This window comes from Acomys russatus, chromosome 2 (genome assembly GCF_903995435.1).
Source record: "Acomys russatus chromosome 2, mAcoRus1.1, whole genome shotgun sequence".
Classification (NCBI taxonomy): domain Eukaryota; kingdom Metazoa; phylum Chordata; class Mammalia; order Rodentia; family Muridae; genus Acomys; species Acomys russatus.
Window position 1 is genome coordinate 29,386,909 of NC_067138.1, and position 27,163 is coordinate 29,414,071.

Genomic DNA, 27,163 nt, shown 5'->3' on the forward strand with positions numbered 1-27,163 from the left:
AAGTGTGCTGTCAAGCTGTACTCTGCTCTGCTCACCTTCAGTGCCTCACATAATGCTCTTCTTGGAAGTCTATTGTGTATTCCGTTGGGGACAGAAGAACCAAATGAAAGGCACAAAGTACAGGCTGCTTGCAAAGAGCTTTTGGGAGCCCATTTGTGTTCACATGTCCTCTATGCTAGCAGGAGAACGATCCCGCCACTCTTCTGTGCCCTGCTGGCTTAGCTTAAATCCCAAACATAAGCAAAGTTATTTGTCCACCTGAGTGCTGTATGCCTAATGATTTTCTTGTGGAATACAAAAAAATTAGTCCAGTGCCACGGCTACTCTCCAGATTTATGTTTGCATTTTTTCTGAGGGAACTGCCTACAGAGTCCATTTACAACTTCTTGATCCCCAATTGCTATATTTTCCCCCCAAGGGAAGATTTATGTTAATTCTTTGATTAATGTATATGCTTACAAACTCACTGTGATGATTTGGCAAAAGTTATGGGCTGGCTTGGTTAGTGCACCTCAACTTCCTGGGTGCTTTGTTTCCTTTAATATGAAGGCTACAGAGCTGAAAGGGCCCACCTCTTGACACCTTTGATTTTTCATAGCTAACAGTGACTGGCCTTGTCCTTGTCACTAATTCCTGGGTAGTAATTCTTGGGAAGAATTCTATCCTTCAACTAAGAGCCAAAGCTGTGAGTTGGGAATATATCTGGGCCCTTTACCTTTTTCGGGGCCTGTGTCCAGGTTGTGGGGGGTATTTGCCAGCTTATAACCGTGAAGATAAAAGCTACATCCTAAAGGTGGTTATGTAGAACACTGGGAGGAGCTGAGAGGCTGACAACATCCTAGACTCCTAATTTAGTCCTGGCTGTACCTCTCACGTACCCTGTTCCTATGAGCAATGTACCCTGTTTATACCTTTAAGTTGGTGCGTATGTGTTTCTTGGGTTCTCAGGACTCCCTGGTTAGTACACACATATATGTATACATATATACAGATTTGTATACAGATATACAGATATGTATACAGTTAAAAAACATATATAACTTGGTGGAGGAGTTGGCCACCAAGTATATAAGAAATCAGGAATGGTAGAAATGTCTAAGACACATTAACCCAGAATCATCTCACATGATTTCCTCTGAGGGAATTCTCTGATAGAATTCTGAAGACACTCCAGCCAGGGAAGCAGGTAGGCTAACTGCATATGTTTACCTCCCTCTCCTCTGTTTCAAATCCAATCCCCGGTCTTACCTCTAACCGTGTATCAGACCACCTGCCACAGCTTCCCTTCCCTTCCGACTCAGATCTTCAGCAGAACACACAGCTATTTTCCTTCACTCTTCCTTCCCCCAACATCTAGCTTTATCCTAGCCCCCAACTCCAGCAGGCCTTTCTGGGGGAGGGGGTCCCTGGGCTACTCCTGCCAGCAAAGCATGCTGGCTTCAGATTTTATCTCTCCCTTTTCTTCTCTAAATCTATCTCTCCGCTCTCATTCCCAGCTCTGTAGTGGACTGCTGTTGCATTTTCTCCTCATTGTCAGCTCTCCTTCTCACAGGACTAAACAGATCCTGGTATTACACCCTGCTTTCCTCCCTCCTGCAGGCCCCTACTCCTTGCCTATCACCATTCATAACTGGCAGCTCCCAACACCTAGAAAAACATCTTCTCTGAACAACCCTTTGAGATACACCAGCAAGATCCCAGAATACTTCCCCAGGGAGATAGTATACTTCTACCACACTCTCCTAGGAATGAGAGGGGAAACAGAAACCAAAGAAACACTCACCCAACAAAGACAAGACCAGATGTCTTAGTTTTCTATTGCAACCCTTACAAAGAAACTCATTTAATTTGGGCTGGCTTACAGGTTCAAAGGGTTACTTATTGTTATCATGGATGTAAGCATGGCCAACACACTGGCAGACATGGTGCTGGAGAGGTAGCTCAGAGTTCTACCTCTGCAGGCATCAGGAAGAGAGACATTGGGCCTGGGTTGAGCATTTGGAATTTAAAGCCTAATCCCAGTGACATAGTTCCTCTAACAGGGGCATACTTACTCAATAAAGTCACACTTTATAATAATGACTTCCTAATGATGAAGCATTCAAATATATGATCCTGTAAGGAACAACAAAAGAAACATATTCTAAGTACTACCTTTTCATTTTTAGACTCCATTAAATCATCCGGAGAAAGTAAAGCCACTCCAAATTTCCTGAGAAAGTGTCAGATTGATTTCCATAGTTGTGTAAGTCTGCACTCCAACCAGCAATGGAGGAGTGGTCCCCTTTCTCCACATCCTCACCAGCATGTGCTGTTACTTGTGTTTGTCATCCTAGGCATTCTGATGCATGTAACATAAACTCTCAGTGTTGTTTTGATTTGCATTTCCCTGATGACTAAAGATAGTGGGTATTTCTTTAAGTGCTTCTCAGCCATTTGAGAGTCCTCTATTGAGAATTCTCTCTCTAGCTCTATATATGACTTTTAATTGTTGTTTGGTTTGTTGGTATTTAATTTATTGAGTTATTTATAAAGTTTGTATTGGCCCTTTGTCAAATGTAAGATTGGTGAATATCTCTTCCCAATATGTAGACTGCTGTTTTGTTCTATTGACAGTGTCCTTTGTCTTACAGAAGTTTTTCACTTTCATGAGGTCCCAAGTATTAATGTTTGATCTTAGTTCCTGATCTGTTCTTGTTCTGTTCAGGAAATTGTCTCCTGTGCCAATAAGTTCAATGTTCTTACCCACTGTCTCTTCTAATAGATGTAGTGTTTCTGATTTATGTTGAGGTCTTTGATCCACTTGGATTTGAATTTTGTGCAGGGTTATAGACATGGATTTTTGCACTATTCAACTTGTAGACATCCAGTTAGATCAGCACCATTTGTTGAAGATGGTATCTTTGTTCCACTGTTTGTTTTTGGCCTTTTTTTTTTTTTTTTTTTGGTCAAAAATTAAGTGTCCATAGGTGTGTTTATTTCTGGGTTTTCAGTTTGATTCCATTAATCCACCAGTCTGTATGCCAGTAGCATGCAGTTTTATTTATTTTTTATTGCTCTGAAGTACAGCTTGAAATCAGGGATGGAAATACATCCAGATATTCCTTTATTGTGTATGATTGTTTAGCTATTCTGGGTTTTTGTTTTTCCAAATGAAGTGGAGAATGGTTCTTTCAAAGTCTATAAAGAAATGTGTTGGTGTTTTGATAGAAATTGCTTTTAATCTGTAGATTGCTTTTGATAAAATAATCATTTTTACTAAGTTATCCTACCAATCCATGAGCATAGGATATCTTTCCATATTCTGATATCTTCTTCAATTTCTTTCTACAAAGACTTGAAGTTCTTATCATACAGGTCTTTGATTTGCTTGGCTAGATAGAGTAACACCAAGATACTTCATATTATTTGTGGCTATTGTGAATGATATTGTTTCCCTAAGTTCTTTCTCAGACAGTTTGTCATTTGTATACAGGAGGGTTACCAATTTTTTAAAGTTAATTTTGTATTCATCCTCTTTGCTGAAAGTGTTTATCAACTGTAGGAGTTCTCTGATGGAATTTTTGTAGTTACTTAGGAATACTATCATATCATATAAGATATAGTGATAGTGAAATAGGGATACTTTGATTTCTTCCTTTCCAATTTGTATCCCCTTGATCTCCTTTTGTTGTCCTATTTCTCTGGCTAGGACTTCAAGTACTATATTGAAGAGCTATGGTAAGAATAGGCAGCCTTGCCTTATGCCTGATTTCAATGAAATTGCTTGATGTTTTTCTCTATTTAACTTGATGTTGCCAATAGACCTGTTGTATGTTACCTTCACTATGTTTAGGCATGTGCCTTGTATCCCTGCACTCTTCAAGACTTTTGTCATGAAAGTGTGTTAGATTTTGTCAAATGCTTTTTCAGCATCTAATGAGATAATCATGTGGTTATTTTTCTTTAAGTTTGTTTATAGGGTGGATTACATTGATGGATTTTCATGTATTGAACCAGCCCTGTATACGTGGGATGAAGTCTACTTGATCATGATGAATGATTTTTTGATGTATTCTTTGATTCAATTTGAGAGCATTTTATTGAGTATTTTTGCATCAAAGTTCATAAAGGAAATTGATCTCAAATCTTTCTTTTTTGGGTCTTTGTGTGGATTAGTCATCAGGGTGACCATGACTTCATAGTGTGAGTTTGGCAATGTTCCTTCTGTTTCTTTGAGGAGTATTGGTATTACCTCTTTGACAGTCTGGTAGTAGTCTGTGCTGATACCATCCGGCCATGGGTTTTTTTTTTTTGGATGACAGACTTTTAATGACTGTGGCTATTTCTGTAGGTGTTATTGCATTATTTAACTTGTTTGCCTGATCTTGATAAAACTTTGGTAAGTGGAATCTATCAAGAAAATTGACCATTTCATTTAGATTATCCAATTTCGTGGAGTACAGGCTTTTGATGTAAGACCTAATGATTTTTTGATTTCTTCAGTGCCTGCTGTTATATCCCCCTTTACATTTCTGATTTTGATTATTTGGACAGTGTCTCTGTGTCTTTTAGTTAGTTTGGTTAAGGGTTTGTCTATCTTGTTGATTTTCTCAAGGAACCAGTTCTTGGTTTCCTTGATTCTTTGTATTGTTCTTGTTTTCTCTAATTCATTGATTTCAGTTCTAAGTATATTTCCTGCTGTCTACTCCTCTTTTGTGTGTTTACTTTTTTTCTAGAGCTTTCAGGTGAGCCATTAAGTTTGTTAGTATGAGTTCTCTCCATTTTTTTTTTTTTTTTTACAAATGCACTTAGTGCTGTGAACTTTCCTCTTAGCACTGCTTTTATTGTGTCCCATAAGACTGAATATGTTATGCCTTCATTTTCATTAATTTTAGGAAGTCTTTACTTTCTTTTTTTAAAGTTTCCTCTCTGTCCCAGTGATCACTGAGTAGGGAATTGTTCAGTTTCCATGAGTGTGTAAGCTTTTTGTTATTTCTTTTGTTATTGACCAGCTTTAATCTGTAGTGATTTGTTAAGATACCATGGGTTAGATCATTTTTTTTTTGTAGCTTAGATCAATTTTCTTGTAGCAGTTGAGACTTCCTTTGTGACTGACTATATGGTTGATTTTGGAGAAGGTTCTATGAGGTGCTGAGAGGAGGATATATTTTTTCCCTCTGGGTGAAAAGTTTTATAGATATATATTAGGTCCACTTGTTCATGACCTCTGTTAGTTTCATTATTTCTCTATTTAGTTTATGTCTTGATTATCTGTCCATTGGTGAGAGGGTTGTCGAAGTCTCCCACTATTAATGTATGGGAATCAATGTGTGATTTAAGTTTTAATAATGTTTCTTTTACAAGTGTGGGTGCCCTTGTATTCACTGAGTATAGATATTCAGAATTGAGATGTGCTTCTGGTGGATTTTTCCTTTGATGAGACTGAAGTGACATTCTCTTTCTCTTTTGATTAACTTTGGGTGGAAATCTATTTTATTAGATATTAGAATGTCTACTCCAGCTTTTTTCTTGGGTCCATTTGCTTGGAAAACATTTTTCTAGCCCTTTACTCTGAGCTACAGTCTATCTTTTTTTGCTGAAATTTGTTTCTTGTATGCAGCACAATGTTGGGTACTGTTTCCACAGCCATTCTGTTAGTGTGGTCTTTTTATTGGAGAGTTGAGTCCATTGAAGTTGAGAAATATTAATGATCAATAATTCTTAGTGCCTTTTACTTCAATGTTGGTGGTGGTAATGTTTGTGTGCTTGTCTTCTTTTGGTTTTGTTGCAGTGCAGTGAAGTTATTTATATCCTGTGTCTTCTTGAATGTAGTTAATTTCCTTGGGTTGGAGTTTTCCTTCTAGTATCTTCTGAAATGTTGGATTTTGTATAGATATTGTTTAAATTTGGTTTCGACATGGAATATCTTGTTTTCTCCATCTTGGTGATTGAAAGCTTTGTTGGGTATAGTAGTCTGGGATGATATCTGTTTTCTCTTAGGGTCTGCATGACATCTGCACAGACCCTTCTGGCTTTCATATTCTATGTTGAGAAGTCAGTGTGATTCTCATAGTTCTGCCTTTATATGTTACTTGACCCTTGACCTTTTTCACACACAAACACACACACACACATATATACACACACACATACACACAAATATACACATATGTATATACATACATATAGACATTATATGCACTATATATATTATATACAATATACATACACTATATATATATATATATATATATATATATATATATATATATATATATATATACGCACATATATATGGTTTGGACATTTAAGGTTTGATTACTATGAGGTAAGATGAATTCCTCTTCTTTTGGTTTAATATATTTGGCATTTTTAACAAGCCCTTTTTATGTTTAAGGGTATTTCTTTTTTTGGATTGGGGAAATTTTATTCTACAAAATTTGTCAAAAATTTTTTCTGGCTTGGTCCATAGTCTCTGATCTCTTGTGTTCTCAGATAGTATTCATGCTGTCATGCTGTGTGCTGCCCTTACCAACAGCAAAACTTTTAATCACAATAGATGGAGAAAATAAGACATTCTATGATAAAACCAAATTAAAGCAGTGTGTCTATAGCCCTTCAGAAGGTTCTAGAATTAAACCTCCAACTTAAAGAGGTTAACCAAACTGCAGAAAACATGAGGAATAAATAATACCAAACAAGAAAATTAGATGAAAAAAATATATATAGACATACAAAACAAAACAAAAACCAAACTACCACCACCACAACAACAAAATAATAAAAATCAGCAAACACTGTTCACTGATAACTCTTAATGTCAGTGGTCCCAATTCTCCAAGAAAAAGACTCAGATTAACAGAATGGATGCAAAACCGGAATCCATCATTCTGTTGTATCCAAGAAACACACGGTAACATCAAGGATAGACATCACCTTTAGGTAAAAGGATGGTAAAGATAATCCAAGCAATCAAGTGGACCTAAGAAACAAGCTTATATATCCATTCTAATACCTAACCAAATAGACTTCAAGTCAAAATTAATAAAAAGAGATAGAAGAATATTACATACTCATCAAAGGAAAAAATCCACCAAGGGGACATATCAATTCTTAACATCTATGTACCAAATGAAAGTGTACCCAATATCATAAAAGAAACACTAATATATCTTAAATCACATATTAACTTTCACATGCTTATTGTAAGGGACTTCAATTCCACACTATACAAAAACTAAACAAATATCTAGAGCTAACCCTGTAGGAAGCTCCTAACAACTCAGGATATTACCAATACCCTCCACAAACTAGCAAGGCCATATTGCTGAATGCAGCAGCTATACAACTTGTTGAATGTGGAGATTTTCAGCTAGTGTCTACAGAGTCTTCACCACTATATGCTAACATTTGTGTTACAGAAGGTATTTTCATGCTACCAAAAGAGAAACACAAAACCAATCCAGCCACGTACTCTCAGATCAACAATGGTATCCTGCTGCAAGATATGCTAGTGCAATGGTGGCACAAAACTTATGAAACTAGCAAACCACTATCTGATTTGACTTAATACCCATTCTATGGGATGGAACTCATAAATTACAGTGCTTCAGTGGCCAAATACCTGAGACTAGATATCCCACGGACCTATCTTTAAACAAAATTCTTCTGTTCTACTGAAAGATTGTACCAATAACTCCTAACGACATTCTGCTAAACCTATAGATAAGTACCTTGCTCAGCCATCATCAATGAAGCTTCCTCCTTCAGCAGATGGGAAAAAATACAGAGAACAACCTGCAGACAATATAGAAAGTGAGAGGCTTTAAAACACTCATACGAAAACGAAATATCTTCATTAAATCACTTCTGTTAGAATGCAGGGAACCTTGTGGAATGGAGGTGGAAAGATTTTAAGAGTAAGAGGAGATGGAGGACACCAGGAAACAAGGCCTTCTAATCAACAGGATTGAGGCACATATAAACCCACAGAGACTGAGATGGCATGCACAGGGTCTGCACAGGTCTGCACCAGATGGGGTCCTAGAACTGAAAGGAGAAGTGGGCACGTGGCCCCTTCCTTAACCCAGAAGCTGTCTCCAGGTGACGGCCACTGGCAAATGAGAATTTTGTTTCCTACATGGGAATGTCACTGGGGGAAAACACTTTTATGGTTATTGAGATTGGCAACAGGCACTTTTACCTACTGAGCCATCTCACCAGGTCTGCATACTTCCATAAGAGTTTTTGGTGCTAGTTTTCACTATAAATAAAAAGGAGAAATAGACTTAATCAAATCCAGCTAAGATTACTTAAGGGACTATGGCCATATGCTACTCAGATTCTAAACATTAAATTCCAGGGGCAATTTCTAGGGCTGCTTGGCATTCAGTTTCCCTAGGAGAAGCAGTAGCAAATGAAAGCATCAGGCCAGGAGTTCATGGAACGAAGGGAAGAGGAATTTTCTTCTTGCTTTGATGCATTTTCAGAGACTTTGCATCCTTCGTGCTATTAGTTCTTGCAATTTAAAAAGAATAAGAGTAGAGCATTAGAAAACTCTTTGGTATAAAGAAGCTGGAAATTGGGCTCAAGGGTGTTGGAGTCTGATTTTATAATGTACTCTGACCACAGCATTCTCAATGTTTAAACAGTCCCCGAAGAAAGAAGTTAAAAGCTGCTGGAGATGGCTTTCATGAAAAGAAAAATCATCTCCTCAGAGCCCCCATTCTTCCTCCTTCCCTCCCTCTCCTCTCCCTCTCCCCTACTCCCTCTCCCCTCTCCTTCCTCCCCCTTCTCCTTTTCTCTTCCTCCATGGGAGATTTATTTAATTTAGAAACCCACCAAATCACTTCTCTGAGGTTTTGCCAACATCACTAAAGCATTTATTCTCACTGAACTACAGGAGGCTTCTGGGTCCAGAATCTCAAACAACAAAAGCCTGGTGCTGAGTGAATGTGTAACAGTTTGGTCACAAATAGCCAGGACTTCATGATTCCTTAGTGCACTGACTAGTCTCCATTTCACCTTTTTGCAAACACATTTTCCATTAAGTTTAGATTGTGGGCTCTGATTTAGGCATTGAAATAAGCTGATATTTTGCATAACATAAGATTTTTCAGCATCTCTTCTGATTACTTTCCCCATTTTAAATTTAAAAGCCAGTTGCTGATTAGAAATGGCTCATTGCATTTGTTGCTTGAATGAAAAGTCTCCTTTGATTTCATGTAGATGTTAACATCTTTAAAGTTTACTGGAATTTAAAGTAAACTGTAGATGAATCAGCTCAATAAAGTCAATATTTACACACAAATTAATATATATGCTTATAAAACATCTTATTTCTAACTAGTTAAACTAATTGAAACCCATGTCCAGGTTATGTCGGATATTTAACAAATTACACTTGTGCATTAGTACATCTGAGGCATCTATTTATAATATTTTCTGTACAATCCTGGTCTGAATTATCATTTTGGGGAACAGGCTTTCTTAATGAGCCAAAATACACATATTTTTAAGTTTAAAAATTTAAACTTTTGCCTCACTGAATGTTGAGCATGGGGCATTAATTGTACATAAACAAAATGAAAATAATGTCTTCTAAAGATAAATTAGGTATGTTTTGTTTTTAGATTTATTCATTTATGTGTACAAGTGTTTTGGGTGCATAAATTTATATGTGCACTATGTGTATGCCTGGTGCCTGAGGAGGCAGAAGAGGCCATTGGATCTCCTGGAATTGAAGTGCAATAGGTTGGAAAGCACCATGGGTGAGGTGAGCCGAACCATGGCCCTCAGCAAGAACAACCAAGGCTCTTAATGGATGAGCCATTTCTCTAGCCCCATATTGTAAGCTTTGAGAATTTGGGGCAACTTATTTCCAACCCATAGTTCTCTATGTTGCTAGGGTCTGAGACACATTAAAGGTTCATGTAGCTCTAGAAGTTTTGACCACACATCACCAGAGGCCCACATTGTACTCTGGAGCCAGGTGGTGTGGAGGAGGGCTGTTCTCTGGGGAATGAGCTAGCTGGAGCTGCTGTGAACCTGAGGGGTAAGTCAGCACTTCATTTCATGGCAGCATGGGCTGGTCTGCCTAACCTAAGCCATACAGCATGTCTAGAGACAGGAGACAAGACAGGTTGATTGTTCATTCTGTCTCCATAATGACACTGATACAACTGTTTTCTCCTGTGGACAATGATAATTTCCTTTTAAATTCTATCATTGTCCCTGGTGGGGTGACGTCTGATATGCCTGTAATCCCAACAGTAAGAGGCTGAGACAGGATGGTCATTTGAGCTGGGGAGCTTAAGAGGAGCTTGCATGGTACAATAAGATCTTATTTCATCCAGATTAAAAAAAGCAGGCAAATATAAACAAACAAACAAACAAACAATAAAGGCTGTCCTTACTCTCTCAACAGGTATAGCCCATTTCTCGTCATCAACTTGGGGTCCCACCCCTCCCGTCTTCTTCCTCTCCTTGTTCAGTGGAAGCTTTCCTGGAATGGTTTGAATTTTCATAATCTTACTCTTTGTTTGAGTTGTCTGTGGACAAAGCAAATCTTCAAGGAATTGTCCTTCAAATTCAGCATCTTACAGAGTGTTAAAGACAGTATTTCTAATCTATGCTAAATGGATTCCCTATGATATCAATAACCCTAGTTTTTCTTGTGTTATCTTGTTTATGAAGAGATACAAATAGACCAATAGGTAGATGATGGACACCAAGAAAGCCAGTTGTTTGGAGTATAAAATGGGAGGACTTCAGACTGTAGCACCTAGCTAGTAACAGTCCTAGTAACATTTAAAAAAAAGACCTTGCAACTAAAAACTGAAACACAAAATACCATAATACTTGAAATAGTAAATGTATGCCCAAATCTCAAGTTATTTAGGTATTTTCCAAAATCAGGCAAAGAGCAACTGAAATAGGTACATTGTTAATTTGTGTTGGGTTAAAAATACATCTTATTTTTTAATGATAATTTTAGCTCTTAACTTTAGCTCGAATTTTCTACAGATACCTGAAGGGATTTCAGCATTGCTCACTAGCTCTCCCACACAGCCATCAGGCTTCATGGACTGTCACTGTGATCAGCTTCTGCGTTCATGTGCCATCCTACTGAGAAGTGCTATGGCTTAGCAGCCTTGCTGTGGAGAATTCCAATCTGCCGGAGCGGGTGGTGCCATTGTAGAAGTCAGGTCTCTTCGTCTGTTTTCTGTTGTTGTAGTTGAGTACCCAAGTTGGGGAAACAAAAAAGAAAGCCTTGTGAAGCCCACATTTCGGAAAGTGGAGAAGCCACATTTAGTAAAGTCTTTTTGATGGTGGGGATGCTGTAGCATCCCAAGCGTGCCGAGGACATCACATGGCCTGATGGACATCACACGACCTGATGGACATCACACGGCCTGATGGACATCACACGGCCTGATGGACATCACACGGCCTGATGGACATCACATGGCCTGATGGACATGTCTAAGAGACAGCCACACTGGCTTTTACACATCTACTCTTGAGATAATGCATTAATTTATTAATCCACTAATCTGAGAGTGGGTTGGTCCATTCATGACAGCAGAGGCCTCTAGACATTATCATGTCTCAAAAGGTCCCAGCTAGTCTCACCTTTTAGTGCCTCATTTGTGGGAGTTAAACTTCCATGTGAGTTTTGCAGCAGCACTCAGGCTGTAGCCTCCAGTGTCCGTTCTAATGTCCATGAGGCTGGGATGTAAAAAACTATGATGCCACTAGACTGAGGGAAGTGGCTGCATCTGACACACGGAGGCTCCAACAGAGTGGTAGAAACTAGTTTCAGTCACATGCTTAAGGTCCTTTCCTGAACCCCCTCTGGCACCTTGGTACTAATCACTGACCAGAAGTTACTTGGCTTCTGTAGAAACATTTTCTATCAAATAGCTGCAATTAAATAAAAAACGATACTATAATTTTGATAAAATGCATGAAAATGTGTGTTTCTAATAAGTATACTTTGGTGAAATCTAATTATGTGCTAGGTATGTGTAGGTTATTAACACTGAGGCTAGATAGCTCCCATCTAAAACAGTCTCCTTCCTCTCCCTCTCCCCTTTCCCTCTCCCTTTTCTCTCCCCTGTGTGTGTGTGTGTGTGTGTGTGTGTGTGTGTGTGTGTGTGCGCGCGTGCACACGCATGTGTAGAGGCCAAAAGACAGCAATGGATGTCATTCCTTAGCCAGCATCCCCCTTGTTTTTTGGATACATGGTCTCTCACTAGTGTAGAGCATGTAAAGTAGTAAAGGCTGGCTGCCTCTAAAACCCGGGGAGCAGGCTGTCTCCACCTCTACACAGAGCATGTGTCACTAAGCCCAACTTTTCACATGGGGTCTAGCGATTGCAATCAGGTCCTCAGGCTTACATGGTGAGCACGTTCCCAACTGGGCCAGTTGCAAAGTCTATTAGCTTCTGTTTTATTGAAGAAGACAGTGACGTGCTAGAAATAGAAGAATAAAATCTAGTGATTGGTAGGAAATTGACATGGAAGGCTTTTCTTACCTCATCTTTTCTTGTGATAACTGAGTACTACTGAATAGGTTTTGAGTAACAGATTTTTTTTTTTTTTTTTTTTTTTAGATTATTCTTCTGGAGGCCTGAAAGCGGAAGAACATAGTATTAGTCTCATGTCATATCAGTACGTGTCAGAGGACATCATATGGAGATGGCCCGAGTTGTCTCAGTCATCTCTTTTAGCCACTAATGCCATCGTGGGAGCCTAACCTCTCGACCTGATCTCAAGTTAGCCACTTGAACGGGCCACATTTCTAGATATATTAATATGAGTTGTTTCAAACTCAAAGACACAGAACAGGATTCTGGAAGAGAGAACTGGTTTCAGGTTTAATGTAGTTGAAGTCGTTTGGGAAGGGTTATCTGAACAGGTGGATTTGATTGAAAAGGATAAAGGCTCAGCTGTGCAAAGAACCAGAGCACACACATTCTTGATATAGAGGATGGTAGAAGGAACTTTGGCTCCAAAGGTGTCGGAACCCTTTCACTCTGGGGATGGCCTGGTTTGGTTCATCAGTGAAGAGCTTATCTGCCTTTAAGTGATCTTACTTTTTGTTTAAAAGCTTATTGGCATGAAAATTAACTGACCCCAACCCCCCTCTAACTAGATGCTAGATGTGGATAAGTGCCATGCCCTAGGCTGTTAGCGTACCAGCTTTTCTGAGTGTGTTACTTGACTTTGATTTTTTTTCTTCTTAGAGCTGCTTTCCAGTCAGAAACAAAACATGACCTTAACATTACTATGTGATTGATAATAAACACGCATGCTTCCCTTTGCATACTTTTACTTGTTTCTCCATTGTTCTACCCAACCTCATGAAAATGGGCTTACCTTGAAAGCCGCCGTGAAGTATAGATTCACACGTCACAGGAACTCATACACATCTGGAGGGTTGCAATCTTCCCCAAAATTCTGTCAGCTGAACGGATTTGATTGTAGAGAAACCGCTTTTGGTCCACTGTTGCTTTTAAATAGCTCTGAATAATTTCCAAAATAAGATGACATTTTAGTCTTTCTGGTAGCGACTCAGATACACTGCATTCAACTTCAAAGCATGACAAACATTATTACTCAGACAGCCTTCTTGCTTCGCAGAAGGAGCGGAATTCTTTTTCTCTCTTAAACTGTTGTAACTGGAATGTGAAGTTACTTTGTTAATATCATGGTTAAAATATTGACATTTTAGAAAACACTATTAATATGGGAAAGAAATATTTCTCTTCAGACTTAAGATAGGATAAGTCTCTGGAAATTTATTGTAGAATTTTATTATTTATGTAAAAATGTTTATGATCCTAGAAACATGGTGCAAGTCACCTTTGAGCACATAATTTTTTGGCTATGTTGACTAAGTAGTAAGGAACAGAAGGACAGACATGACTGACTGAAAAAAAGGAGGGCTAGGCCAAGCCGCTGATCTTCAAAATGCGCCTTTTTCAGAAGCTCTTATCCTAGAGCCCAAATTAACCACACTGGAGGACAAAGGAAAACCGCAGGAGAGGTTGCCCAGGAGGAGTTTTCTATGTGTTATTTCAGCTCTGGGACCAGGAGTCAGAGATGGGGGTGGGGTGTTAGCCGACTGGGAGAGTGGACACTTGTTTTGCCATTTGCTTATCTGGAAGATTTGCCTTTCCTTGGGTTTTCTGTTTGGGAGTTGTAGTCACTTGCCCGTGACTGTGCTTCATACTTGGGAGGTCAAAGACAGGAAAGTCAGATGCTGCAAGTGGGCAGCAGAGCTTACAGGGCAGTGGAAGGTTGCAACTGCTCATTACAGTACCTTCTGTTGAAGTCCCTGGACCCTCAAGGTGCCTGCACAGCCTCCTTTGTATTCTGCCTAGCTGCTCCTTTGCCTCCTATGTCCACCCCTTCACTGACCTCAGGCTCATCCTGGTCACATTCTGATGCCTTTTTAAACTTCTATATACCTGTGGACCAACTCTGTAGTGTCCAGGTTTTCAGTTACTTCCTGATGATTTTCTCTGGAAGATTTAGACATCAAAGTTCATTTATGAGAATCCAAACTAGGTTAATCCCCTCCAGCAGAAAATATACCTGCCTTCCCTGTAGACTTCATGGTGGATGCCTGGCAGCCACCCAATTTTCAAGTCTTAGTTTTCAATTCAACGGTTTAAAAGTACCATAATTACCAGAAACTACTGATTCATGAATACCATCCCCCCCTCGATGTTGCTTTTGTTCCTAAAATGGACTTTCACTTCTGGTTCTAGTAATCCCTTACTTCCACCTAAGCCTCCTGGGTTGTTGAGACTAAAGGGATCGGCTGCTGTGCTTGGATTTATAGCGTAAGTATATGAAACCTGGGAAGTCCTCAGAATCCATCCCTTACTGATGTTCTCTACTGTTCTTAACACTTAGGCAGCCATCAGATTTTTACACCCACTAAACCTTTGTACTTCTTTCATTCAGCCTCCTTCAGAGTCTCCTTTTATCCTAATTGTGATTCAAATGATGCTCAGATCTGACACATCACACAAATCTTTACATTGGGCCTTACTCAGCTTGCTTCTGAGTTCAAGTGCATGAAAATGTTATTGTGGTTTTATTTTGCCATAAATAATGAAGTGGTGTTATTTTCAGGAAAGGCATAGAATGGGCCATCATCTGTGTGAAGTGAAGAAAGACATGATGGGGCTGGAGAGATAACAAAGTTGGAAAAAACACTCGCTGTGCAAATATGAGATCCAGAGTTTATGCCCAACACTCCCAAAGAACACCATGCATGGTGGTGTCAACACAGGCACTTCACTGGGGCTTGCTTTCCAGCCAGCTTAGTGTGCTCATAAACCCTGGCTAAAACAAGGTGAACAGTTTCTGAGGCATGCTCACAGGTGCACACAGATTCATGTGAAAACCCCTTCTGTGCACCTAAATACAAATGCGCATGTGTGCACTCCCTCCCCCCCCCCACCCAACACAAACAAACATTTACACAACATGTAAGTAGAAGGGGACAAATCTGGAAGAGAAAAGACATTAGCTGTCATGGGGACAAGAGGCACAATGGGGCGATGGGTTGAACATGAGCAAAGTATATGACATACGTGCATGAAAATGATGCAATGAGACCCATGGTTTTGCACAATTAGTATATGCTAATAAAATAACACACTGATGAGAAAGATACTCCACTTTCACTCCAAAGGGCGAGAGACAGGTGTACCCGTAGTAAGCTGGAGGTACTGATGAGGTGCGATGGACACATACAAGCACCTGTGCTTTATGCTTCAGGTGCTGTGTCCTTGCTGGGCTGTGCACCTGTATTCTTAGTTTTCTTCCTGGATTTTCTTTTCACCCCTTTCACATGGTGACCTCCTGCTCAGCTTTCTGTGTCCCTCATGAGGGTGCCCCCTCTACTGACAACTGCGATCTCCTTGCCTCAAGGCACTGATCACATGGGAAACAGGTTCCTGTTTGCTTCCTGGCCAGGACCAACTCTCTCTTCTCAGTATCTGCGTTCTGGAAAAGTCTAAGTTTTACTCAGAGAATAATCGAGTCCGTCCTTTGGCTCACATATTTGGTAGGAAGAAGCTTCTTCCCTCGAGGCAAATATGTCTCCTCCTGGCATGTATCCTTCATCAGGATACCCATGTAGCAGGTAGCCTAGGGGAAGCTCAAGGAAGCAAACTTGAAGACATTATTTTCTTTCCTGCCTCCACTCTTTTTATTTTTCTTTTCATTAAATACTTGTAGAAAGTAATACTTAGAAGGTTGGCGATAGTGACTGCCATGTCCATGGGGCTACCTGAGGAGAGTGTGGAGGGAAGGAGAAGGTGAAGACATCACAGGCTGCCCCCTCCTTGGCTTGAGCAGAGAGGCATCTGCCTGCACTTTATTGTTACTTGTGGTTTTTTTTCCCCCATGGAATTCATGGTGAATAGCTTTCCACACAATTACACTTGAGCACAAATTGGTAATGACTGCATAGGATTCTTCTCATGTATCTCTCCTATAATTTACTTAGCTGAGCTCTTTATATTTCAAGATCTTCCAACCACCTTAGTCATGGTTACCAATGCCTGCTATAGAGGTGAGCAGGTCCCGGTGTGCATACAGTGTGGTCCCCACCTGCCAAAGCTAGGGATACTTAGAGATGTGATTACCAAAGGGTGGGGTATAATTCTAAGCAACCAAAACTGCTATTTCTAAGACTTAAAAAAAAAAAAAAAACTTTTACACTTGTTTTCAGTTTTTTCAACTGCTTTAAATAGAAGACTGATATTTCTGCATTAAGAATTTTAAAATTTGGCAGCTCTCCTTGAAACATACTAATTACGGTAGTTAGGAGAAAGGGCGAGGCAGCTCAAGTTTAAGAAAGAGAAATGTGGAGCTCAGCTGTGCTCTTGGATTCACTGGGGACCTTGGACTTGAGTCTTTGTAGACTTTTTTTTTTGCATAGTGGTGGCTGTATGGGTCTGTGCACAGTTGTGTGTGCAGATGCACATGGGGACCAGTGGCTAATGTTTTTTGAGGCAGTGACTTTCACTGAACCTGAAGCTCACTGATTGTCTAGGGTAGCTTCCAGCAACCCTACTGATCCTTTCTCACCCTAGGATTATAGGGACAAGCCACTGGGACCAGTTTTAGAATATTTAAAGTTTTATATATTCATTTATTTACATAGTTACTTATTAACTTGGGTGCATTGTGTGGGGGTGCATGCCGTAATGTGAATGTGGGTCCTTTCTCACCCTAGGATTGTAGAGACAAGCCATTGTGCCCAGTTTTAGAACCTTTAAAGTTTTGTTTGTTTGTTTATTCATTTGCGTGTGTGTGGGTGTGCCCATGTCACAGTGTGCAAATGGAGGTCAGAGGACATCTTTAGGATCCGATTTTTCTTTCCACCATGTGAGTGTCATCAGGCTTTGTGTTAAATGCCTCTATCTGCTGCAGTGTCCTGCTGGCTCCAACGTCATCTTTTATGTGGCTGCTGGGGATCTGAGCTGCGGTCTTCGTGTTTGTGGGGCGATCACCTTACTGAGTCAGTCATTTAATTTTTCTTTCTGTGTCAGTTGTTATAACAGCCATATTGCCGTTATCGTTATTATCATTGCTATTACCCATTCTTCCCAAGATATCAGCAGATTTTAATGACACCCAGCAGGTGTTCCTACTAGAAGCTGTGACTTGGCCTTACAAATAGCTTTTCATCCACATCACTGCAATGTGAATTGGGCTTTGAACAAGCTGCTGTGCAGGCTGTGGTATAGTCCCCGCAGAGTAAAACCAGAAAGCCACACTGCAGTCCAGGGGCCAGCTGCCGTACCTGCAGCATGGCTGAGACATTTTACTCTGCTAATATCTGGGGCTGAGTGCAGATGTGTGGGTGAACTTTTCCTCTGGGAGAGCACAAAGTTGGCAACTATTGCAAAGTACTAATATAATTGCTTCAGATGACAGAGGTAGGTGATCCTTGCCTAAAGAAGGAGAGAAAGAAGGGACAGTGACACACTATTCTTTTTGGCATACCCTCAATTACAGGAAGCTATTATTACTTTTATCTTCAGAGTTATGCTGTAGTTCCAAAGCCAGGTACTTTTCATCTTTCTAAATTGAGTAAAATTGAGGAAGCTATGATCTATTGTTGAGTTAGTAATTCAAATAATCTATGTCAAAAGAGAAGTAAGCTGGAATAAAAGAGCTCCAGGTAGAAAAGAAAAATTGCAGCTTAAAAATTCAAAGAATGAACACTGAGCCCTTTATATATAATTAAAAATTATACCACTTAGAACGCAACTACAAAAACAAATTGCACCTAAAAGTTTCCTGTCTAATTATATGATTTAATGCAATGGATTTAAAGAAAAACCACTACTCATTTTCATTCATGTGCCAAACATTAATCCTCGCTGGTATTTTTTAGGGTCCTTTTTTATTGTTGCAGCGAAATAACTAAAGCTATTATAATTAATGTTCCTATGACTCAAGAACTCTGAGTAATGTAAGCACCTGCTGGTATATGAGACATAAAATAATATAGTGTCATGGAGAAATCTTGCCAATTTAAAGTAATTTAATAATTAACAGTGATTTTTTCCCCAAAGGGAAATTTCCAGAATTACCGTGGGCAAAACTGTATCTTAAACATTGCTAAACTTGCCTTTATGACTATATTTCATGGATGTTCATGATTCAAAGGGGGCTAAATCAGTATGGTGATGGTTGGTGTGCAAACTGCCCATATGCATTTAAAGCAACAATACCTGGTCACAAATGCAAGAATTTTAGAGAGTGAAGTGTAGCTTTGCTCAGGCTGTCAGCTATGCAGGTCTAAAAATGCTCGTGGAATCAGGATATCTTCTCCTGAGTCCCCTGTAAGGCAGGCACCATCCCTACACGATTTAGGGGTTTCCTTGTAGACAAGATGTGATTGGTCCTGCACAAAGCTTTGAATCAAGCCAAGTCTGCTGCCATTTTTTAAAATTCAACTAACTGCTAAAGATTTCATCTTAATTCTTCCCAGAAACAAGATGCTGGAGTTTAATCTTTATTTATACTTTTCACCTTCTGTCACAGAAAGTGAGGAAGGTTCACATGGACTCTGACAGGTTTAGTAGTTTTCTGGGTTAACTGTTGGTCCTTTGTATCCATTGGCTGTTCTACCTATTGTAGCTTGAAAACGTTTGAGAAAGAGAATCCATGTCTCTACTGAATATATGCAGACTTTTTTCTTGTCATTATATTTTTCAAAATATAGGATAACAATTATTTGCATTTCTCTTACATTGTATAAGGTATCAAAGGAACCCAGAGGTGATTTAAAGTACACCAATGGATATACATAGGTTACATACAGTATTTTTATTTTAATGGGAAACTTGAACATTTTTGTTACATGTGAGGTCTTGGGGTCAATCTTCCATTATGGATGGTAAGACAAGTCAAGACTGTATTACCTTACTAAAAGGTTAAGTCTCCTTGGTTCAGAATGATATTGACTAGAGTTACTGAGAAGCAGACTTGAGTTTTGTTTTCAACTGTGTTATTCATTAGTTGAAGACTTTAGGGTATTAGTTGCCATTGCTATCTGTGTGTATGTTAATGTGTGTGTGTGTGTGTGTGTGTGTGTGTGTGTGTGTGTGTGTGTGTCCATGTATATGGAAGCCAGAAATCAACCTTGAGTGTCAGCCCTCAGGAGCCATTCCCCTTGATTTTGAGGCAGAGTTTCTCACTTTGCCTAAAGCTTGCTGAATGACCTAGGCTGGTTGGCATGTGTGACCCTGAGACCAGCCTGTCCATTTCTTAGCACTGGTACTGCAAACATGTACCAACATGCGTGCTTTATCCTGGGTTCTAGGATGTAACTTGGGTTCTCATGCATAGATGGTGAGTGCTTTGTAGACTAAGCTGTTCCTTCTAGCCTCCAGTCATCATTTTTTAAACCTTGTTTTCTCATCCATAAAACTAAAATGATTCTTGCCTGAATAATGCCTAAATTTGAGTGGCATCTGATTGTTTAAAAAATGGTGCAGGTTGGAATAGCCTTTTATACAAGCAGGTGTATGATTTATAGTGTTTGTGAAATAGGTAAAGTATTTATGAGATGACTCTGAGGCACAAAGCCATAAACCTAGAGTAGGCTGCTGTGAAAGAAAATGAGTTATCCATCATGGAAGGTGATAGATCTTCAGGTTCCAGAGGGTTTTGCATACAGGTGCCTGGTGCTGTGGAGGAGGCTGAAGCATCAGACTATGTAAATGAACAATTGACTGGTAAGAGTCCTAAAAACTTGAGGGTATTGGAGAGTTGTACAGGCTAGTGCTAAGAAAAATAAAGATTAAAGGTCTTTACTCAGTATATTTGAATAAAGAGATTCACTTTTTGTCTGCAATCCCGAAAAGACTATTGCAACTACTGTGCTTGGCAAATATAGTTAGTTGTATATGTTTTTATTTATTAGAGTTTAAGTTGGCAGAGGGATGAGATAATAGGGCCAAAGTGGTATAGGAGGGAGATAACTAAAAGAAGGATGTTTGAAAGGTCATACGGAAACACAAACACACACACACACACACACACACACACACACACACACACACACACACACGCATGCACGCACGCACGCATGTACATGAGTCTAGAGTTTAGTTGAAGTTACTTTACACATGGGAGAATGCTCCTTTTAAATAAAATGCCCAGTGTCAGCAACCAACAACTAAAGATACCTCCCTTGAGCTGTTGTTTAAGGTTGTCCTAGAGCCTACCAAAGCAATACAGGCTATTGCTATTGCTCTTATATTTCCATCAGAAGTGAAGCTGAAGGCTGTTTCTGAAGACACTATCTACATTGGTTTCCAGACAAGGAGGAATCAAGCTTGTACCTATTTGAAAGACTTTCCCCACTAGCTAGCCTTCAAAGTACCAGAAAGTGCTATATAAGCTGCTGGTGGAGAAAAACCATCAATAGTCTTACCCAGCTATTAAACTTGTGAGTTACAAAATGATCATCCTGCAAGATAGGCTCATGGGTGCAATGTGAGCATGAATGTTATAAGGATAACCACATGCTTTATGATTTTGTTTAGGACTTACTCTACAGAAAGAAGCCCTTGCCTAGTGCTGTGAGACTTCACATGGTTGGAGAGCTCCTGGGCTCTATGAGCTGTTATTACTATTATTTTCTAAATGAACAGAGTATCTAACTTCTCTCTAAATATGAGTCTCTATATCCATCGATCACTGTACATCTCAGTCCTCATCAGAAAAAGCATCTTTGTACAGTGAATATCAGTTAGAGCAGAAACTCACAACTGATCAAAGTACAGAGAATAAGTTTCTGTGACATGTTCAGCCATAAATGGGACATTGCTATCTTGTCCCGTCCTCCCAAGACTCAGGATGCTTCACAGAGCAGAGGGTGGAAAGATTATAAAAGGCAAGAATCAGGGTGAAACATTCTTCTAAGCACAGCAGGCAGGACCCCTGCATTTGTCCAGCCAATCAATATTCCAGCAGAGAGGAAGAAGGGGCTAGTGAGTCTCTGTCCATAGCTGAGAAATTCTCAGTGGTTGCTAAGAGAGGGACAGTCTGTTTTCTTTAAGTGTTTGCTGGTAAGTTGACTATGCTCCAGTGGATGGCACCATGCCAATAGGCATATGGAAGTGTGTGTGTGTGTGTGTGTGTGTGTGTGTGTGTGTGTGTGTATGTGTGTGTATATATATATCCACATACACATATGTACACACACTCATATATATATACATACATATATATGTATATCAAGAGGATATGAATTTGTGAATTTGGGAGGGGCTTGGGGACCATGAGAAGTGGAGCCTAAAATAATTAAAAGGAGGCATTAGAAGTGAATATCATCAAAATACATTGTATGCATGTGTAAGAGTCAATTAAAAATATTGTATTAAAAATGATAAAAAAGTTACCTAAAGGCTGCAGCTGCTTTCTCACATGCTGTTGTCCCTACTGTCTTGGTGTCTTTTGGTCACTTAATGATGACTAGGCAATTGTGTAAGCTCCCTCAATAGCTAAGACAGATTGTCTCAAGACAGTCTTTAAAGATATGATATTAGTCAAAATAATCTCTTTTGATGGTTCCACAAAAGATAAGTAAAATTTATGCCATTAAAGAAGATACCATGGATCGGGAAGAGAGGTGGTGGAATATAGTGGGATCTGGAAGGGGAGGTCGGGGCAGGACTGATAACTTGCTCATGTGTGAAATTCTAGAAAAACATACATCATCTCCCTGCTATGAGTCAAATAAAGGTGTTAAATCTTGAAAATTCCAAGGACTAGATGAACTTCTGGAAGACTTTCTATTTTTTTTTTTAATTAAAGATATATTACAGGGTATATGTTTCAATAATCCCAAGTAAAACCTGGTGTCTTTACTTGCTGGTGATGTGTTATAGAGTCTATGCCTTGTATAACAAAGGCTAGATGAGGTATGTATTGTTTGCCATACATTATCTGGAAGGATCAGTTATGGGAACATGCTGGGAAGGAATCAGGTTTGCTTTGGATAATAGTAAGGAAGTACAGGGATACTATTTGTTAGAAGCCAGAACCTACCTCATGCCTGATTTGTGCCCGGCACTGTGCTATGGTTTGCTACATGGATGGCATATGTTTTATTATTGTAAGAACTTGGAGCGTACTAGAGTTCACACACACTCAAGTCAGGTACATAATTTTTTGAAAAATTATGAAAGAATAATAATCAAATAAAAAGAGGTTATCAATTTGAGGGGCTATTAAATGAAAGACTGTGTCTCAAAGAATAGCATGGAAGAATGATCAAGGAAGATTCCCATGATCAACCTGGGCCCTCCACATAGACACACATACATGTTTACAGACATCTACACACATTTGTTCCCAAAACATACTTGAACATGCTTATACACATGCATACACACCATACTCATCTACAGGAAAAGAATTACTTGCTATTGAATGTGTGGAGATTTTCTTTGTCATTACTTCCTAACCAACATGGTTCAACAGCTGTTCACACAGCAGTACAAACTATAGACAGTGTATTGACAAGTATATGGTACAGTGTGTGTATAAGAAAGTATGCTGCAAAGAACTTGAATGTCACTGGGTTCTGGAATAAACATCCTCCTCCACAGGTTACTGAATAACTGTACCCTTCGAGATTATTTCTTTTTAAGCACTGAGAAGGAAAATAGAGCTAGAGAGATGGGTCAGCAGTTAAGAGCACTGTCTGCTTTTCCAGAGGGCCTGAGTTCAATTCCTAGCAACACAATCTTCTAGATGTGCCTTCTTCTGGCATGCAAGTGTGCATGCAGATAATATAGAGCTCACACACACACACACACACACACACACACACACACACATACACACACACACCAAATTAATTAAAAAAGAAAGAAATAAAAAAAATCTCACACGTGTGCCTGCCCACCACAAGAAGGCACCAGATCTCATGACACATGGTCTGTAAGCCACCATGTGGTTGCTGGGAATTGAACTCAGGACCTTCAGGAGAGCAGATGGTACTCTTAACCTCTGAGGCATCTCTCCAGCCCCCGAGGAATATTTTTAAAAAATATTTTTTGAAGTGGGAAATCCTACATTAAATGTGCATGGCATTTCTGGTGGTAACCCTGATAAAAGCTGGAACAAAGAAGCTTTGCTTTTGCCTGCTTGCCTTCACTCTTGCTGGCAAGTTCATGTGCTTTGTTTCTATTTCTCTTGCATCGCTTTACTGAAATTAGTAACCAGCTTTGGGATGCCAACATGGACAGAAGACTAGTGGCTCTTCTGGAATCCTCCAGGCTTGCAGCCTAGTATTTGGACTGCTGAGAAATCCAGTCTTATGGACTGAGCTACTAGACCCTCAGGTTCTTTGAGCAGACAGCAATCATTAGACTACCCAAACCATATCATATACACCAATCTAATAAATTCCTTTCTGATGCATATACACTATCTTCCTAATGTATGGGGCAGGTAGAATGGACTCTGGGATAGAGCCAGGTGTGTGAGGTTGAGCTTGAAAGGTGTAAAGGGGATGGATGAATGGTGCCTGAGCTTCGCTAACCAGCCAAACAGCAGAATGTAGATTAATATAAATGGTTTAAGTTATGAGCTAGTCAGAGAAGAGCCCACCTGTATGGCCAAGGTAAAAATAATAATTGAACCTCATGAGTCATTATTTTGGGAGCTTGTGGGTGGGGGAAACACTGTCCACAACAAGAAACACATTTGTGACTTTACTCAGTTCCTTGTGTGTATAAGGCTAAGAAAATATTTGTCTGATTGATGTATGGATCTGAGGCATGAAGACTTGAGAGGTTTCCCTGTGTAGAACTCTGTGTCATGTTAATAGATCAATGGCCAGGAGTCAAGGGTGGTTGGGACAGAGGAAGTGATGAATCAACAAGATCTAATTCTTGTGTACAATACAGTATTATAAAATATCCACTAATAAAAATTAGCTACCTCAAACCACACACACAGAAGCAGTTCCTGGGTGCTTTCAGTAGCATATTTCTCTTCCCTACTATATAAATAAATGTGTCATGTGGGGTTTGTGCATTATTAGAAAACTCTTTGCTAGAATCATCATAATGGAGAATTTGTTCTTGCTGTTTTAATCCCATCCACCTTGGGAAGGAGTATAGGGAGAAGGGATTGTGACGGGAAATGCCATTTGGGAGGGGGGTCAATAGAACAGTAGGAACCTTTAGACACTGCCCAGGTTTAGAGTGGGAAGGTTTGAAAGCCCCTCACCCACTTCCCGCCAGAGAGGAAGATAGGGTGGGAGGCCAAAATAGGAATGATCCTTTATAGGAAAAAAGTGAGGCAGGTCAGCTTCCCCGCTCCCCGCCCCCACTCCCCCAGAGGACAATGAGGACAATCTCAGCTTGAGAGGAAGCCAACCAAGGCTCTGCATTCTCCTCCCTCCTGTAAATCTTTGGCAGTTCTTTCTCGCTCACATTCTTATGGTGGCCAGCACTAGCCTCACTGTGGTTAGGGAAAGAGAGAAGATCTGTGCTTCCCCTGAGGCTGACAGGGCACTGGAGGGACAGCATTAGTGGGGAGAGCAACTGAGAGTGACAACCGCCCAGCGGTGTCGGGCGGGGGCGGGGGGGGGGGGAGCTGTATTCTGATCAGGAGTTACACATAAAGCAAGAGAGGAAGTCGGTGGGTGTCTGTGCTATTCTCCTTTTTGACATACAAATTACAACAGAAAGTCACACTCAGATAGTCTCAGGGTAGAAATGGCAAAAAGTGTGACTTGTCCTTTGCCAAGCTACCAGGAAACTGATCTGGCCATAGATCAGGAAAGAGGTGACTGCTCGCGGTTCTGCATGAAGAATTTAATTCTGAAACCTTTTAGTACTTAGATGAATTTGTTTTTAAAGACCAAACGCATCCTAGAAGATAACTGACAGGCTGGAATGAATCTTCATTCCCCTCACAACTGTGCTACTGGGAAAGGCATTTGCTTCCTCTAGAAGAGAAAAGAAACAATGCCAGAGTGAGGGGTGCTGCGCAGGGGCAGGAGTGGGAAGAATGCAGTTAGTAACTCCCCTGTGTTGGAGTAAACTTCTTGAGTGAGCCCACCTATCATAAAGAAGAGAGGAGCTGTCCTTCTCTTTTCCCATGAGGATCTGCAGATGTCATCTCTGCGACAATCTCTCACCCTCCCACCAAGCATCCATTTCCATGGTCACGCAGCTTATCAGGAAATACCAGTTCCAGGCCAGATGCCCCTCTGTGTCAGGGTCCTTGTAGCCTTGAAGTAAGGGAAGTCTGCACTGGGGCCTCAGACCTTCAGAATGGAAAAGGAGAGCTCCTCCTCATTTCACTACACTAAGCCCGGTACAGTTTAGGGGTCTTAGTAGCATGGCTGATTGGCCTACAACTACTGCATAACAGGTCCTGATCCCGCCTCCAAAGCCAGTCCATAGCAGGCAGGAGGAAGACAACAAGGCCTTTGTTTTAAGCTGGCAAGTTTTTGTCTCAGGTCAAAGGGATGAGGAAGAAGCCAACCATCTTGGAAGCTCCCTATCTTTATTAACTAGACATGGCTCCTCTCCCTATCAGTCTGCCTTCCAGAGAATTCATCTAACTACCACTCCTACACGATGACCTCATGCAGTAGATTGTTAGGCAGAGGATGAAGAAGGAGCCTAAGATAGACATTTGGGATGGAGAGACACAGCGCACTCTACTGAGATCAGAACTGAGGTCCAGACCTTTGTTAATGGAAATCAGGAATTTAAGGTAGAATGACTCTTGTTCACCTCTCCGGAGGTCTCAGAGGCTATGTCAGGAACCCAAAGTAGGCAGGGCATTCTGACTCAGGAGCTGATGTGTGAGGAGGTTAAGGAATGATTTATGAACCAGCTGTTTCTACAGACCCTTTTGGAGTTCTGTTGAGTTTGATTCTCACATCCAGCCTGGGATGATGCCCAGACAGTCAGAATTACTATTCCCTTAGTGTTGATGAGACAATGGTAGGCTTCAAAGTAAACTAGTTGCACAGTCTGCCACCCTATAGGTGGCAGTTGAGGTGTAGTGTTTTACTGTCTCTTCAGGGAAAGGAAGAGAGTATTCTCTAGAGGTCTAGAAGAATGTCAGGCCAAAATGGCTTTGGTTTTGTTTGTCTACTTGTGGTGGCACTTTCTCTGCAGTTAGGGGAGGCATGTTGTCCTCTCCACTCCTTGCTTCCTGATGTCATCCATGTTTTACTTACCAGGGAAGTGTATAAGAAACTCAGATGTAAGGAAAGCTTAAACAATCTGGCAGGAGAAGTAACATCTACTCTACAGTGACTCATCTCCATCATCACAAGGCTTCCATGGACTCTGAAGATGGGGACATCTTGACCATACAGAAGATTCACATTTAGTTTTCTTGACACACCCTCTTTTCCAAAAAGATCAAATATGAGACACAGCATGGAATGAAGGACCTTGGAGCAGGGTCAGTCCTGGGGAATCGTTCTCCTTTGGAAAGGCCCCTCTGAGCAGGCCTAGGCCAGGCGGAGGTTGTGCTAAGTCCTGCTATTTATTTGTGTACAATGACTTCTGCCTCTTTAAGCTTTCTGCACATGATAAGAGCCTGGGCTAAACTTTGGGAATACATCAAGAAGATGGTGGGCCACTTTT